The following is a 13,052-nucleotide window of genomic DNA, read 5'->3' as shown; positions in this document are numbered from 1 at the left end:
GAGTGAAACCTTAACAATCAATCCAGGACCTCAGATGACCCAGGAACGTTTGGATGCTAACTCACTATTTGACTTTCGCCTGTCTGTTTGACTGCCTCTCTCTTTTTCTTACTATCTCTCTACCTTTTCCTCTCCTCCAGACCATGTCGGTCCCCCAGGACCTCCTGCCAGACGGCAGTCCCCTGATTGGAGCAGCTAGGCTGGGGAAGCTTCGCCTCGTTAGGCTGCTCCTGGAGGGGGGTGCTCAGGTCAACGAGAGAAACCCAGGAGGAGAGACTCCTCTCCTGGCTGCGTGTAAAGCCCTGAGAGGGGAACCACTGGACCTGGAACCCTGAAACTGCTCAGATACCTACTAGACAACCAGGTCTGTGTCTGCCTTTAAAGGAGAGCTGTATTCCTGTATGGAGAGGGCTGGAGCTCAGCTAGCCTCTACTCTCCTCTCAGCTGGAGCTGACCCCAGTATGGAGGACTACTCTGGAGCTTCAGCTATGGTCTACGCTATCAACGCACAGCACCAGCCTACACTACAGGTCAGGAGGGAGGAAGTGTGTGTGGACATGTTTAACTATACTTGTGGGGACCAGAAGTCCCCACAAGAATAGTAAACATACAAACATTTGACCAACTGGGGACATATTGTTGGTCCCCACAAGGTGAAATGCTATTTCTAGGGGGTTTAGTGTTAAGGTTAGAATTAGTGTTAGGGTTAGAATTAGGTTCAGAGTTAGATTTTTGGGTTAAGGGTATGGGTTAGGGAAAATAGTATTTTGAATGGGACTGAAATGTGTCCCCCCAAAAGGTTAGTTATACAAGACTGTGTGTGTGGTGAAATTATTATAACTGACCATTACATACCCCCAGGTGCTGCTGGACGCATGCCGCGCCAAAGGCCGTGACATCATCATCATCACCACGGAGATGGATGTGAGCGGAGGGCCGGTGACGAGGCGCTATCTGAACGTTCTGCCGTCTCCCGATGCATCACCTGTCACCTGCATGTCACCCTCTGACATCATCGTCAAGACAGGCTCACCCAACTCACTTGAGGGAGAGAATGTGTTCAATTTCAGAGGATCAGGTTAGAGGGAGGGAGGGAAGGTGTTAAACATCTCAGGAACTTGTCTCATCCTTTCTTATCTCATCCCAGGTAAGAGGGGGAGTGGCAGCAGCAGCAGATTCTCCCCATGTGAGCTGAGTCCAGTGGACCAGTCCTGTATCACCCCTCCCAGACTGCGACAGTGGTCTGAACCATGGCTAGCTATTCACAATCTGGCTCAACTAAACAAGGTCTACCAAGAGGGAAGGAGGGAGAGGAAGAGAAAGAGGGAAGAGAGGAAGGAGGAAAGGGAGAAAAAGGTTGTCTTCATCACGACTTTAAGAAGGAAAGGAGGGAGAAGGCCGAGCAATAGGAAGAGGTGGGAGATGACAAGGAGAGTCAATCTGTCCATCTCTACCATAAGGAGATCTCTTCCGGGGCCTCTTGTTCTCTCCTCTTCCCCACAGAGGAGCACCTTTCCCAGGCAGCCCAGAGCAGACTGTCCCCTGAGAGGAGGCTAGCCCCTGGAGGTTCCACCTTGGATTTATACAGAGAACACCCCGGTACTCAAACTGCTTTACATTGTAGAGGGGGATCTAATCTCATCGGAGGCGAACCAATGACCCGGAAGTGCTCTGTGGACAGACTTCCTCCCTGCTCTCCCTCTTGCTGGCAGGGGGCCCGTAGGAACACTCTCCCCTCCTTGACTCCAGCTCCACCCCTTCTTCACCTGCCTCCCCTATCATGTTATGAGTCTCACCTACAGGTCCTGCCCCTTGGCCTACCTGTTGCAGGTGTAGGAATGGTGTGTCGGACGCAGCTGCCCTCCCCCTCCTCCCCTCTTTCTCTCACTCCCCCCCTTTCTCACATTCTCTGCTCCTCCCCCGCTCTTCCAGATAAAGCAATATTTAGATCAGGCTTTCTGCCTCCTCTACCCCTCTCTACCTCCTCTTCCATTCCTGCTGTCCTTCTCTCCACCTCCTCCTCGTCCTCCTTTGTTCCCCCTCTCCCTCCCACCAGTGAGAGGTCACCTCGACGTCACTCTATCCAGCTGGAGCCGCTGAGAGGAGAGGAGGAGAGGAGGAGGAATAGAGGAAGAACAGAGGAGACAGAAGGAGGAGCGGGAGTGAGACCCTATGTTAGCTTTTGTGGTGTGATATGTGTAGTTACTTGTAATAACCTCTAGAGCATGCTGGACACTTATTTAGTGCTTGCTGTCTTGAATGTGTGGATTCATATCAACAGTCTAAAGCAGTGATCTCCAATCCAAAGAATTAGTTGGAATCCTTTGTTTATTAGATATTTCCTATTTATGCTGTATGGATAATTAAACCCATCCTTTATTAAGTTGTGTTGTAGCTTTTCCCCCACACCCACACTGAAAGTTGTCGCTGCCAATGAACTTTAGTCTGTCTTGCTTTATGATAGTCACATGCCCCTACCTTTACAAGAAGTCAGTCAGTATTCTTAGTGAGATCTTTAAAGCAAATTTTAATTTGACTGTGTACTTTAATAAATCCTCTACAGGATCGGTGTCCCGTCAACGGGACGGTTGAGCTAACGTAGGCTAATGTGATTAGCATGAGGTTGTAAGAAACCCCCCAAAAATCTCAGGACATAGACATATCTGATATTGGCAGAAAGCTTACATTCTTGTTAATCTAACTGCACTGTCCAATTTACAGTAGCTATTACAGTGAAGGAATACCATGCTATTTGAGGAGAGTGCACAATTATGAACTTGAAAATGTATGAATTAACCAATTAGGCACATTTGGGCAGTCTTGATACAACATTTTGAATAGATATGCAATAGTTCATTGGATCACTCTAAAACTTTGCACATACACTGCTGCCATCTAGTTGCCAAAGTCTAAATTGCACCTGGGCTAGAATAATTCATTATAGCCTTTCTCTTGCATTTCAAAGATGATGGTACAAAAAAACGGTTGTTTTTGTCTTTGTATTATCTTTTACCAGATCTAATGTGTTATATTGGCCTACATTAATTTCCCATTAACACAAACTTCAAAGTGTTTCCTTTCAAATGGTATCAAGAATATGCATACCCTTGCTTCAGGTCCTGAGCTACAGGCAGTTAGATTAGGGTATGTACTAATTTCGGCATTTGATCTAGTAACAGGGGTGAGCAACCTGATTGGTGTCACAGTTTTTCCCCCAGCCCCAGCTAACACACCTGACTCCAATAATCACCTAATCATGATCTTCAGTTTAGAATGGAATTTGATTAATCAGCTGTGTTTGCTAGGGATGGAGAAAAAGTGTGACATCAATCAGGCCCTCGAGGACTGGAGTTGCCCACCCTTGCAGAATTCACTCTTCTTTTCCGACTCACGTGTTTGACAACAGCTGATAACCAGATAAATTGAAGCGCGTACCAAAATGTACGAATGACAGAGTCAATGCAATCGTGCATTAGATGACGCATTCAGAGTACTGCGTTTATGTGCTAGCCGGAACTAAGAAACTCTGAAATGTCAGACTTGCATACTGGTTGTAGTTATATACGTGTCGCATTCAACGAATCAGGAAGTCGGACATTTCAGAGTTTCCTAGTTCCGACTAGCATGTGAACGCTGCATACTTTCTAAATTTCACATACTACACTGCTCAAAAAAATAAAGGGAACACTTAAACAACACATCCTAGATCTGAATGAATGAAATAATCTTATTAAATACTTTTTTCTTTACATAGTTGAATGTGCTGACAACAAAATCACACAAAAATAATCAATGGAAATCCAATTTATCAACCCATGGAGGTCTGGATTTGGAGTCACACTCAAAATTAAAGTGGAAAACCACACTACAGGCTGATCCAACTTTGATGTAATGTCCTTAAAACAATTCAAAATGAGGCTCAGTGGTGTGTGTGGCCTCCACGTGCCTGTATGACCTCCCTACAAGCCTGGGCATGCTCCTGATGAGGTGGCGCATGGTCTCCTGAGGGATCTCCTCCCAGACCTGGACTAAAGCATCCGCCAACTCCTGGACAGTCTGTGGTGCAACGTGGCGTTAGTGGATGGAGCGAGACATGATGTCCCAGATGTGCTCAATTGGATTCAGGTCTGGGGAACGGGTGGGCCAGTCCATAGCATCAATGCCTTCCTCTTGCAGGAACTGCTGACACACTCCAGCCACATGAGGTCTAGCATTGTCTTGCATTAGGAGGAACCCAGGGCCAACCGCACCAGCATATGGTCTCACAAGGGGTCTGAGGATCTCATCTCGGTACCTAATGGCAGTCAGGCTACCTCTGGCGAGCACATGGAGGGCTGTGCGGCCCCCCAAAGAAATGCCACCCCACACCATGACTGACCCACCGCCAAACCGGTCATGCTGGAGGATGTTGCAGGCAGCAGAACGTTCTCCACGGCGTCTCCAGACTCTGTCACGTCTGTCACATGTGCTCAGTGTGAACCTACTTTCATCTGTGAAGAGCACAGGGCGCCAGTGGCGAATTTGCCAATCTTGGTGTTCTCTGGCAAATGCCAAACGTCCTGCACGGTGTTGGGCTGTAAGCACAACCCCCACCTGTGGACGTCGGGCCCTCATACCACCCTCGTGGAGTCTGTTTCTGACCGTTTGAGCAGACACATGCACATTTGTGGCCTGCTGGAGGTCATTTTGCAGGGCTCTGTCAGTGCTCCTCCTGCTCCTCCATGCACAAAGGCGGAGGTAGCGGTCCTGCTGCTGGGTTGTTGCCCTCCTACGGCCTCCTCCACGTCTCCTGATGTACTGGCCTGTCTCCTGGTAGCACCTCCATGCTCTGGACACTACGCTGACAGACACAGCAAACCTTCTTGCCACAGCTCGCATTGATGTGCCATACTGGATGAGCTGCACTACCTGAGCCACTTGTGTGGGTTGTAGACTCCGTCTCATGCTACCACTAGAGTGAAAGCACCGCCAGCATTCAAAAGTGACCAAAACATCAGCCAGGAAGCATAGGAACTGAGAAGTGGTCTGTGGTCTCCACCTGCAGAACCACTCCTTTATTGGGGGTGTCTTGCTAATTGCCTATAATTTCCACCTGTTGTCTATTCCATTTGCACAACAGCATGTGAAATGTATTGTCAATCAGTGTTGCTTCCTAAGTGGACAGTTTGATTTCACAGAAGTGTGATTGACTTGGAGTTACATTGTGTTGTTTAAGTGTTCCCTTTATTTTTTTGAGCAGTATATAAAACATATTTTTTTGCGTATGCTAATATGGGTATTCTGATACTGCCTCTTTTTCTCTCACGCACTGAGCACGAGCACAGTCATCTCCTTTATGACCACAGCTTCCTCTGACCTGGTAGAGCACCTGTCCTGTTCCATCTGCACAGAGATCTACACTGAGCCTGTGTCTCTGAGCTGTCAGCTCAGCACACCTTCTGCAAGAGATGCCTCCCAAGACAGCCGGAATGCTGGACACCAACGCAGGGCTCTGGTCAGAGACAGAAACTTCCAGATCAACAGACTGATCAGGAACGTGGCCTACCAGCTGAAACTGGAGGAAGATCCTAAAAGATAGAGAGCTACAGCTGAGAGAGGAAACGGCAGAGAAGATGAATGTCGTGAACATGGAGAGGCTCTGAAGCTGCCTTGTGAGACGGACAGTAATCTGATCTCTGGGATCTGCAGAGATGGGAGAGACGACAGAGGACACACATTCCAACCTATAAGAGAAGCACATAAGGATCTGAAAAAAAAGGTAGCCTCAGATTTATGCTACTTCAAGAAGGACATTAGTGTGCTGGAATATGATGAGCAGCAACGAGAAATGTCTCAAACAAACGAGACGTCAGATCATCTCAAAGCCCAGATCAGGGGTGATTTTGAGGATCAATAGAGAGCAACTGAGAGTTAAAGAGGAGGCAATCAAATATGTGGAAAAGGAAGGTTGCCTGGTTGGCAAGGAGATGGTACTTTCCAGGCTGGAGGAACAGCTCTCCATCCTGCTTTGGTGGATGGAGAGGGGCTGCATTGAGAGGAGGAGGGAGGCACAGTGGATGGAGGATGGAGAAGAACCTGATAGAGGGGGATATGATAAAAAGGAATATGATAGAGGGGAATATGATAGAGGGGAATATGATACAGGGGAATATGATATGAGGAATATGATAGAGGGGAATATGATAGAGGAGAATCTGATGATGGAGGAGAATCTGACAGAGAAATATTATAGAGAGGAATATATTGAGAGAGAGGAATGTGACAGAGAGGATTTGTTTGATTAGATCACTTTAAGATTTAAAACCTCTTAAACTGACAGTCCCTGAAACACTATTACATTAATAAAATGTTTCCCTCTTGCTAGATTGATGACTAAAGCCATAGTGAAACAGTGCAAAACGGGGGTAAGATCAACTGTTCATTGTGAAATGTATGTGTTCAATCTAACACATTTGCTCTGTATATATTTTCTGCTTTGTATGTAATTGTATATGTTTAGTATGATAGAGATGAATATGATAGAGAGGAATATGATAGAGAGGAATATGATAGAGAATGAATTGAGGAATGTGTGATGCTCTTGAGCAACAAAGGTTGTCTGACTGGTTAGATCAACTGGAAAGACATGGATAAGAAACATTTCTAACAAGTTTTTAAACAATGGGCTCTGTTGGCAGGTCTAAAACTACTGTTCTATAGTCAGCTGATATTGATTTCCTTAATTAATAATATATTGAACAACAATGCAAGATTTCAGGGACACCTACTCTTCAATCAAATGTTTTAGGCTTAGATAATTACACATCCAGCAGATCTTATTTCTCTACCAGCATGCGTACCGTGAAGATCCCTCGACTGCAACAGCTCTAGTTGATTTAACCCATCAATGGCTCAGGTCACTTGACCAACAAACTTATGGTTGAACTGGTTCTTGATTTTAGTGCTGCATTTGACCTTGTTGATCATATGGTTAATAGCTGAGGCCATTGAAGAGAGATGTTCTCTTGAGCACTCACTTCTTTGTTGGAACTTTGTTACTGAGGTGTCCTAGTCTATGGAAGACCTGTTTTACTGTAGTAAGGTAGGCTATATATTTTATTAATGATGAAGAGTATGATGAGAAACACTGACATTAGTGGTAGGTTGAGATCAAACAAGTAACCTAAGTAAACCTGGATGCTAGTTGTGAAATCTAAACCATATTGACGTTGAATTAGGCCAAAACACCTGTATTATGAATGGTCAACCATTTGATAAGAGGTAGAGCATTTCATTTCAATAAAAAAATTGGTTACATGGATTCAATGTAAATATTAGGTATGACTGTGCTGCATAGGTATAAAAAAAAAGTGAATTGTTCCAGCATTTGATTACACATGAGAGCTTCTGTGGGTAGTCATGGCAATGGGGCCTTCATTGTGACATCACAAGATTCTGATTCTGGGAGGTTAGCTGTTGCACAGACAAACAGAACAGTGCAAAGAGACTGATTCAACTAACCACTGACAGATTATTAATGTCCTATTTCATTAGTGAGAGAACACGCTGCTTACTTGAGAGGTAGGTTGTAATATAACTTACTGTTTAACTATGTTTCTGTAGAATAACTACTTTTCAAATGACTTGTGTAATTAACATGACCTTTTAAGTAGGCCTAACATGCAATCATGGTAACAAGTGAAACTATTGACGAGAGACAGTTTGCATGAATCCATTTGTTTGTGAGAGAATTGTTGATCCTGACACCTGAGATGGCATGTTACAGTTGTTGTAGTGAGCCAGCCTAATGGCAAATACATTCTATTGATGAAAGAAAACCCCATCTCTGTGTTAATCCACAACATATATTGTAAACAATTATCTCTATAAATATGTAACAAAAGGGTCGGTTTGGTAAAAAACAAGTAGGCCAACCTAATTTGTAGTTGCTAATTTAAAAAGAAATAGTAAGGTACAGAGAGAGCCTGAAGTTTGCTTTTTAAAGTCTGTGTGGTGCTTTGTCATCTCCAATGGCGACGCCTTGCATCACAATGATGATGTCGTATAGGATATTGTGCACATAATGATAGGAACAGCCAAAATCAATTTTCCAGTTGCCAACTTTTTACTAGTAATTCAGATAGGCCTATTGCGTAATCATCTCTGGATCGGGATTGTCACTTGCTTAATTGTAAGTAAACGGGAAGAAATGTGTGCACATCGTAAAGAGATGTATTATTCTTTGGTTAGTAACATGCCACTTACTACAACGTCATGTATTTTCCAGAGTTATTGTTAGCTAGGAGGAAGACATGGAGGGTTCAACGCTGACACAGAGGAGGGCTGAGTGTCAGTTGAAGGAAAGGGAGATCCAGACAGACTACATGATGGAGCTGGGAGCCAGGTTGGCTCTGGTGAAGCAGATCCAGAGGGAGCAGGAGAAGGAGATGAAGAGGATTTGGTTTGAGACGAGGAAAATGCCGAGCCTGATTGAGGAGGTAACAAGACCAACTTTGACAAAGTCGACTAGAGTTCTATTAAACAATATTGATTAAAGCAAATATATGTCAATATACGGGCAAAATGTGACATATGCCATTGAATGTAAGCTAACAGTATTTTGTCTGATAACTTTTCTTGTGTTGTATCGTGTAAGTCTCTCTTTGAGTATTATTATATACATAGTTCTCAGTTCTTATGGTTGCCTTGTCTTGAAAATTTTTTTAATAACAAGACCAAGCGATCTCTCGTAGACCTTCATATCAGGATTATGTAGTTGTCCCACCTAGCTACCTTAAGTTGAATGCACTAACTGTAAGTCGTTCTGGATAAAAGCCTCTGCTAAATGTCTAAAATGTGCCTCAAAATTGAGCTCAGGTGCATCCTGTTTCCATTGATCGTCCTTGAGATGTTTCTACAACTTGATTGGACAAGTGGTAAATGAAATTGATAGGACATGATTTGGAAAGGCACACATCTGTTTATATAAGGTCCCACAGTTGACAGTGCATGTCAGAGCAAATACCAAACCATGAGGTAGAAGGAATTGTCCATAGAGTTCCAAGACAGGATTGTGTCAAGAAACAGATCTAGGGAAGGGTACCAAAAAAAATTCTGCAGCATTGAAGGTCCCCAAGAACACAGCGGCCAGCCTCCATCATTCTTCAATGGAAGACGTTAGATTGATGAGCGAAAAAAATTATTTAGTTTTAGAATAAGGCTGTGAGGTAACAAAATGTGGAAAAAGTGAAGGGGTCTGAATACTTTCCGAAGGCACTGTATATGTGATGTATAAGTATATAGTGTTCACTCATAAAGTATGTATGTACTGAATGTGATCACTTTCATCAGGTCTGTTTCTTTTCTCCCGCAGAATGTGAGAGATGTGACCAACCGTCCACTCACTGAGTTCATGGCTCCCTGTATTGACTCCCTCCCACCACTGGCTTTCACCAATCGGAGGCCTATACCAACCATGTTGCATCCCCCCTCTCCATTGGCCATACGCGCTCAGGATGCACAGCGGTTCATTGTATTTTCCTACTTTGTCCCTGCTGAGTGCCCAGTTGCCACAGAGGCCACTGGAGATGTATCTGCTGGTAAAAGAGAGGACTTATCGACAGATACACATCTTTCCTCAATGCTTCATCGATACCTGCCACACTTCTTTAACGATGACTCCATTCCACCACAGCAGACAGAGGGAACCACTGAGGTCTCAGTTGCTCCAGTGGCAATATCTAATATCAAGGAAGAGGACAGATTCTATCCTTTCTCCCTTCCACCACTGGCTCAGCGGTTCATTGGCAATTCATTCAATGTCCCGGAAACCTCCCAGCTTGCTGTTTCAGCCACGGAGTGCCGAGTTGCCAATGTGGCCACTGCAGGTATAGCCACTGTCAAGAGAGAGGAACTGACAGGTGATAAAAGCCCTGTCCATGCACTTCCTCCAAGCCTGGAATGCATCCATGACAAGGACCACAAGCAGCCAGATCAGAAAGGGAGGGGCACTACTGTGGAGTTGGATATCTGCCCTCACGGTCACCAGCTGGTCTCAGATGCTAACTTAACTCTGGCAACCCGCAATGATGAGCTGCCCACCCCTCTGATCTGCGTGGTCACTAAGATGCCTGTTAGAGTGGGAGCCTCCATATGCAGGTCAGAGGATGAGGAACCCAGGCCCTGGACCCTGGAAGAGGCAAAGGTAGGTGTCCTATTTTACACTACTACTTTACAGTGATGGTGGTCAGTTCCATTTCAATTCAATACGTTGAAGAGAACTGGAATTTTAGAGTACTTCCTGAATTGACCGGAATTGAAATGGAATTGACCCCAACCCTGCTGCTCTTTGCTCATAGTATAAAACATCACCCCTCACTAGGGTTATTAGGCCATCATTGTATGTTGATCACTCAATTGTGTATTGAATGTGCCACATTGAAACAATTTTACACCTAGACTCAATGTTTTCCTGTTAGGATTATTGCATAGGCATTGAAATTGAGAGTGAAGAGAGGAGCGTCAAGGAGATGAGCCCGAAGGAGGGATTGAAGCATGAGGCAGACTGTGCCCATTCCAAGTGCTCCAATGGGATGGTTTCATCAGAGAGAGCAGTGACCATCCTGGGAAGAGTGGGCTTTCTGGTCATGAACCCCATGAAGAAAATCCCGTTTTTGAAGATGAAGGAAAAAGAGGAAAATAAGAAACTGAATAAGAAGTTGAAAGATGATGAGAAAGAGAGAAAGGAGATGAAAGACAAGGAGGAGGAGCAAAAAAAGAGGGAGAAGAAAGAGATGAATGAGAGAGAGAAAGAGCAGAAGAAAGTCATGAAGGCTGAGAAAAAGAGGGAGAAGTTAGAACAGAAAAAGAGTGAGAAGGAAAGCAAAGAGAAGGAAAAGGCAGAGAAAAAGAGGTTAGAGGGGCTGATGAAGATACATAATGCCATGATGAAAGACAGAATTAAGAAAGAGAAGAAGTGTTATGAGGAGCTGAAAAAGAGAGAGAAAGCTCAAGCTGAGTTCCTGGAGATGGAGCGAAAGATTCAAGTAAAAGAGGAGAAGAAGAGAGAAAAGATGAGGAAAGAGGAGAGGAAGAGACTGGAGAAGAAGAAAAAGAGGGAGCCAGCTGGAGGTGGAACTGAGAGGGTGATAGAAGTGCAGGGAAGGGATGAAAGCTTGAAGATGGATGAGTAGACTGGGTAATAGAGAGAGAGTAGGGAGGGAGGGAGGGATATGGTATTTTTGCATGCAATGAAAAAACAAAGCATTAAAAAATAAATAAAGAATGTTTACTCTGTTCGATTTTTGTTAAGGCATACTGTACAACACTGTATAAACACAAAATGGTTACTTTTCACAAATCTGGGGAGTGTTTAAATGTTGAATTCCAAATCTACCCGATGGAGAGGGGCAGTGCTGAGATGAGATGAGGAGGATGAAAAAGGAGGGGAGTGGATGGAGGGTGGAGAGGAATATAATAGAGAGGAATATGATAGAGAGGAATATGATAGAGAGGAATATGATAGAGAGAATATGATAAAGGGAATATGATAGAGGACATATGATAGAGGGAATATGATAGAGGGAATATGATAGAGAGGAATATGATAGAGGGAATATAATAGAGAGGAATATAATACAGGGAATATGATAGAGGACATATGACAGAGGGAATATGACACAGAGGAATATGTTATTGTATTTATTTTATTTTAATTAACTCGGCAAGTCAGTTCAGAACAAATTGTTATTTACAATGACGGCCTACCAAAAGATAAAGGCCTCCTGCGGGGATGGGGGGCTGGGATTAAAAATAAATAAATCAAATTAAAATATAGGACAAAACACACATCACGACAAGAGAGACAACACAACTTTTTAACCAGGTAGGCCAGTTGAGAACAAGTTCTCACTTACAACTGCGACCTGGCCAAGATAAAGCAAAGCAGTGCGACAAAAACAACAACACAGAGTTACACATGGGATAAAGAAATGTACAGTCAATAACACAATAGAAAAATCTATGTACAGTGTGTGCAAATGTAGTAAGACTAGGGAGTTAAGGCAATAAATAGGCCATAGAGGCGAAATAACTACAATTAAGCATTAACACTGGAGTGGTAGATGTGCAGAAGATGATGTGCAAGTAGAGATACTGGGGTGCAAAAGAGCCAAAATAAATAAATAACAATATGGGGATGAGGTAATTGGGTGTGGGATTTACAGATGGGCTTTGGGGATGACCAGCGAAATATACCTGGTTGGAGCGTGTCCTATGGGTGGGTGTTGCTATGGTGACCAGTGAGCTGAAATAAGACGGGGCTTTACCTAGCAAAGACTTATAGATGACCTGGAGCCAGTGGGTTTGGCAAACGAATATGTAGTGAGGGCCAGCCAACGAGAGCATACAGGGCTTTGGTGACAAAACGGATGGCACTGTGATAGACTACATCCAATTTGCTTGGTAGAGTGTTGGAGGCTGTTTTGTAAATGACATCGCCGAAGTCAAGGATCGGTAGGATAGTCAGTTTTACGAGGGTATGTTTGGCAGCATGAGTGAAGGAGGCTTTGTTGCGAAATAGGAAGCCAATTCTAGATTTTGTTTGGATAGGAGATTCTTAATGTGAGTCTGGAAGGAAAGTTTAGGTTTGTTAGCACACTGTCCAAAGAAGAGACAGATCTATACTAAATGGTGTCGTCTGCGCAGAGGTGGATCAGAGAATCACCCGCAGCAAGAGCGACATCATTGATATGTACCGAGAAAAGAGTCAGCCCGAGAGTTGAACCCTGTGGCACCCCCATAGAGACTGCCAGAGGTCCGGACAACAGGCCCTCCGATTTGACACACTGAACTCTATCAGAGAAGTAGTTGGTGAACCAGGCGAGGCAGTCATTTGAGAATCCAAGGCTATTGAGTCTGCCGATAAGAATGTGGTGATTGACAAAGTCGAAAGCCTTGGCCAGGTCGATTAAGATGGCTGCACAGTGTGGTGGCTAATTTCTGCATTACCAAATGAGCAGAGTTACAAACTTCACACACCAGTCAGAGTTATACTTAAACTACATCTTTAATAA

The sequence above is a fragment of the Salmo salar genome, chromosome 16 (assembly GCF_965601325.2).
Source record: "Salmo salar chromosome 16, fSalSal1, whole genome shotgun sequence".
NCBI lineage: Eukaryota > Metazoa > Chordata > Actinopteri > Salmoniformes > Salmonidae > Salmo > Salmo salar.
Note: the sequence above shows the minus strand (reverse complement) of the source record.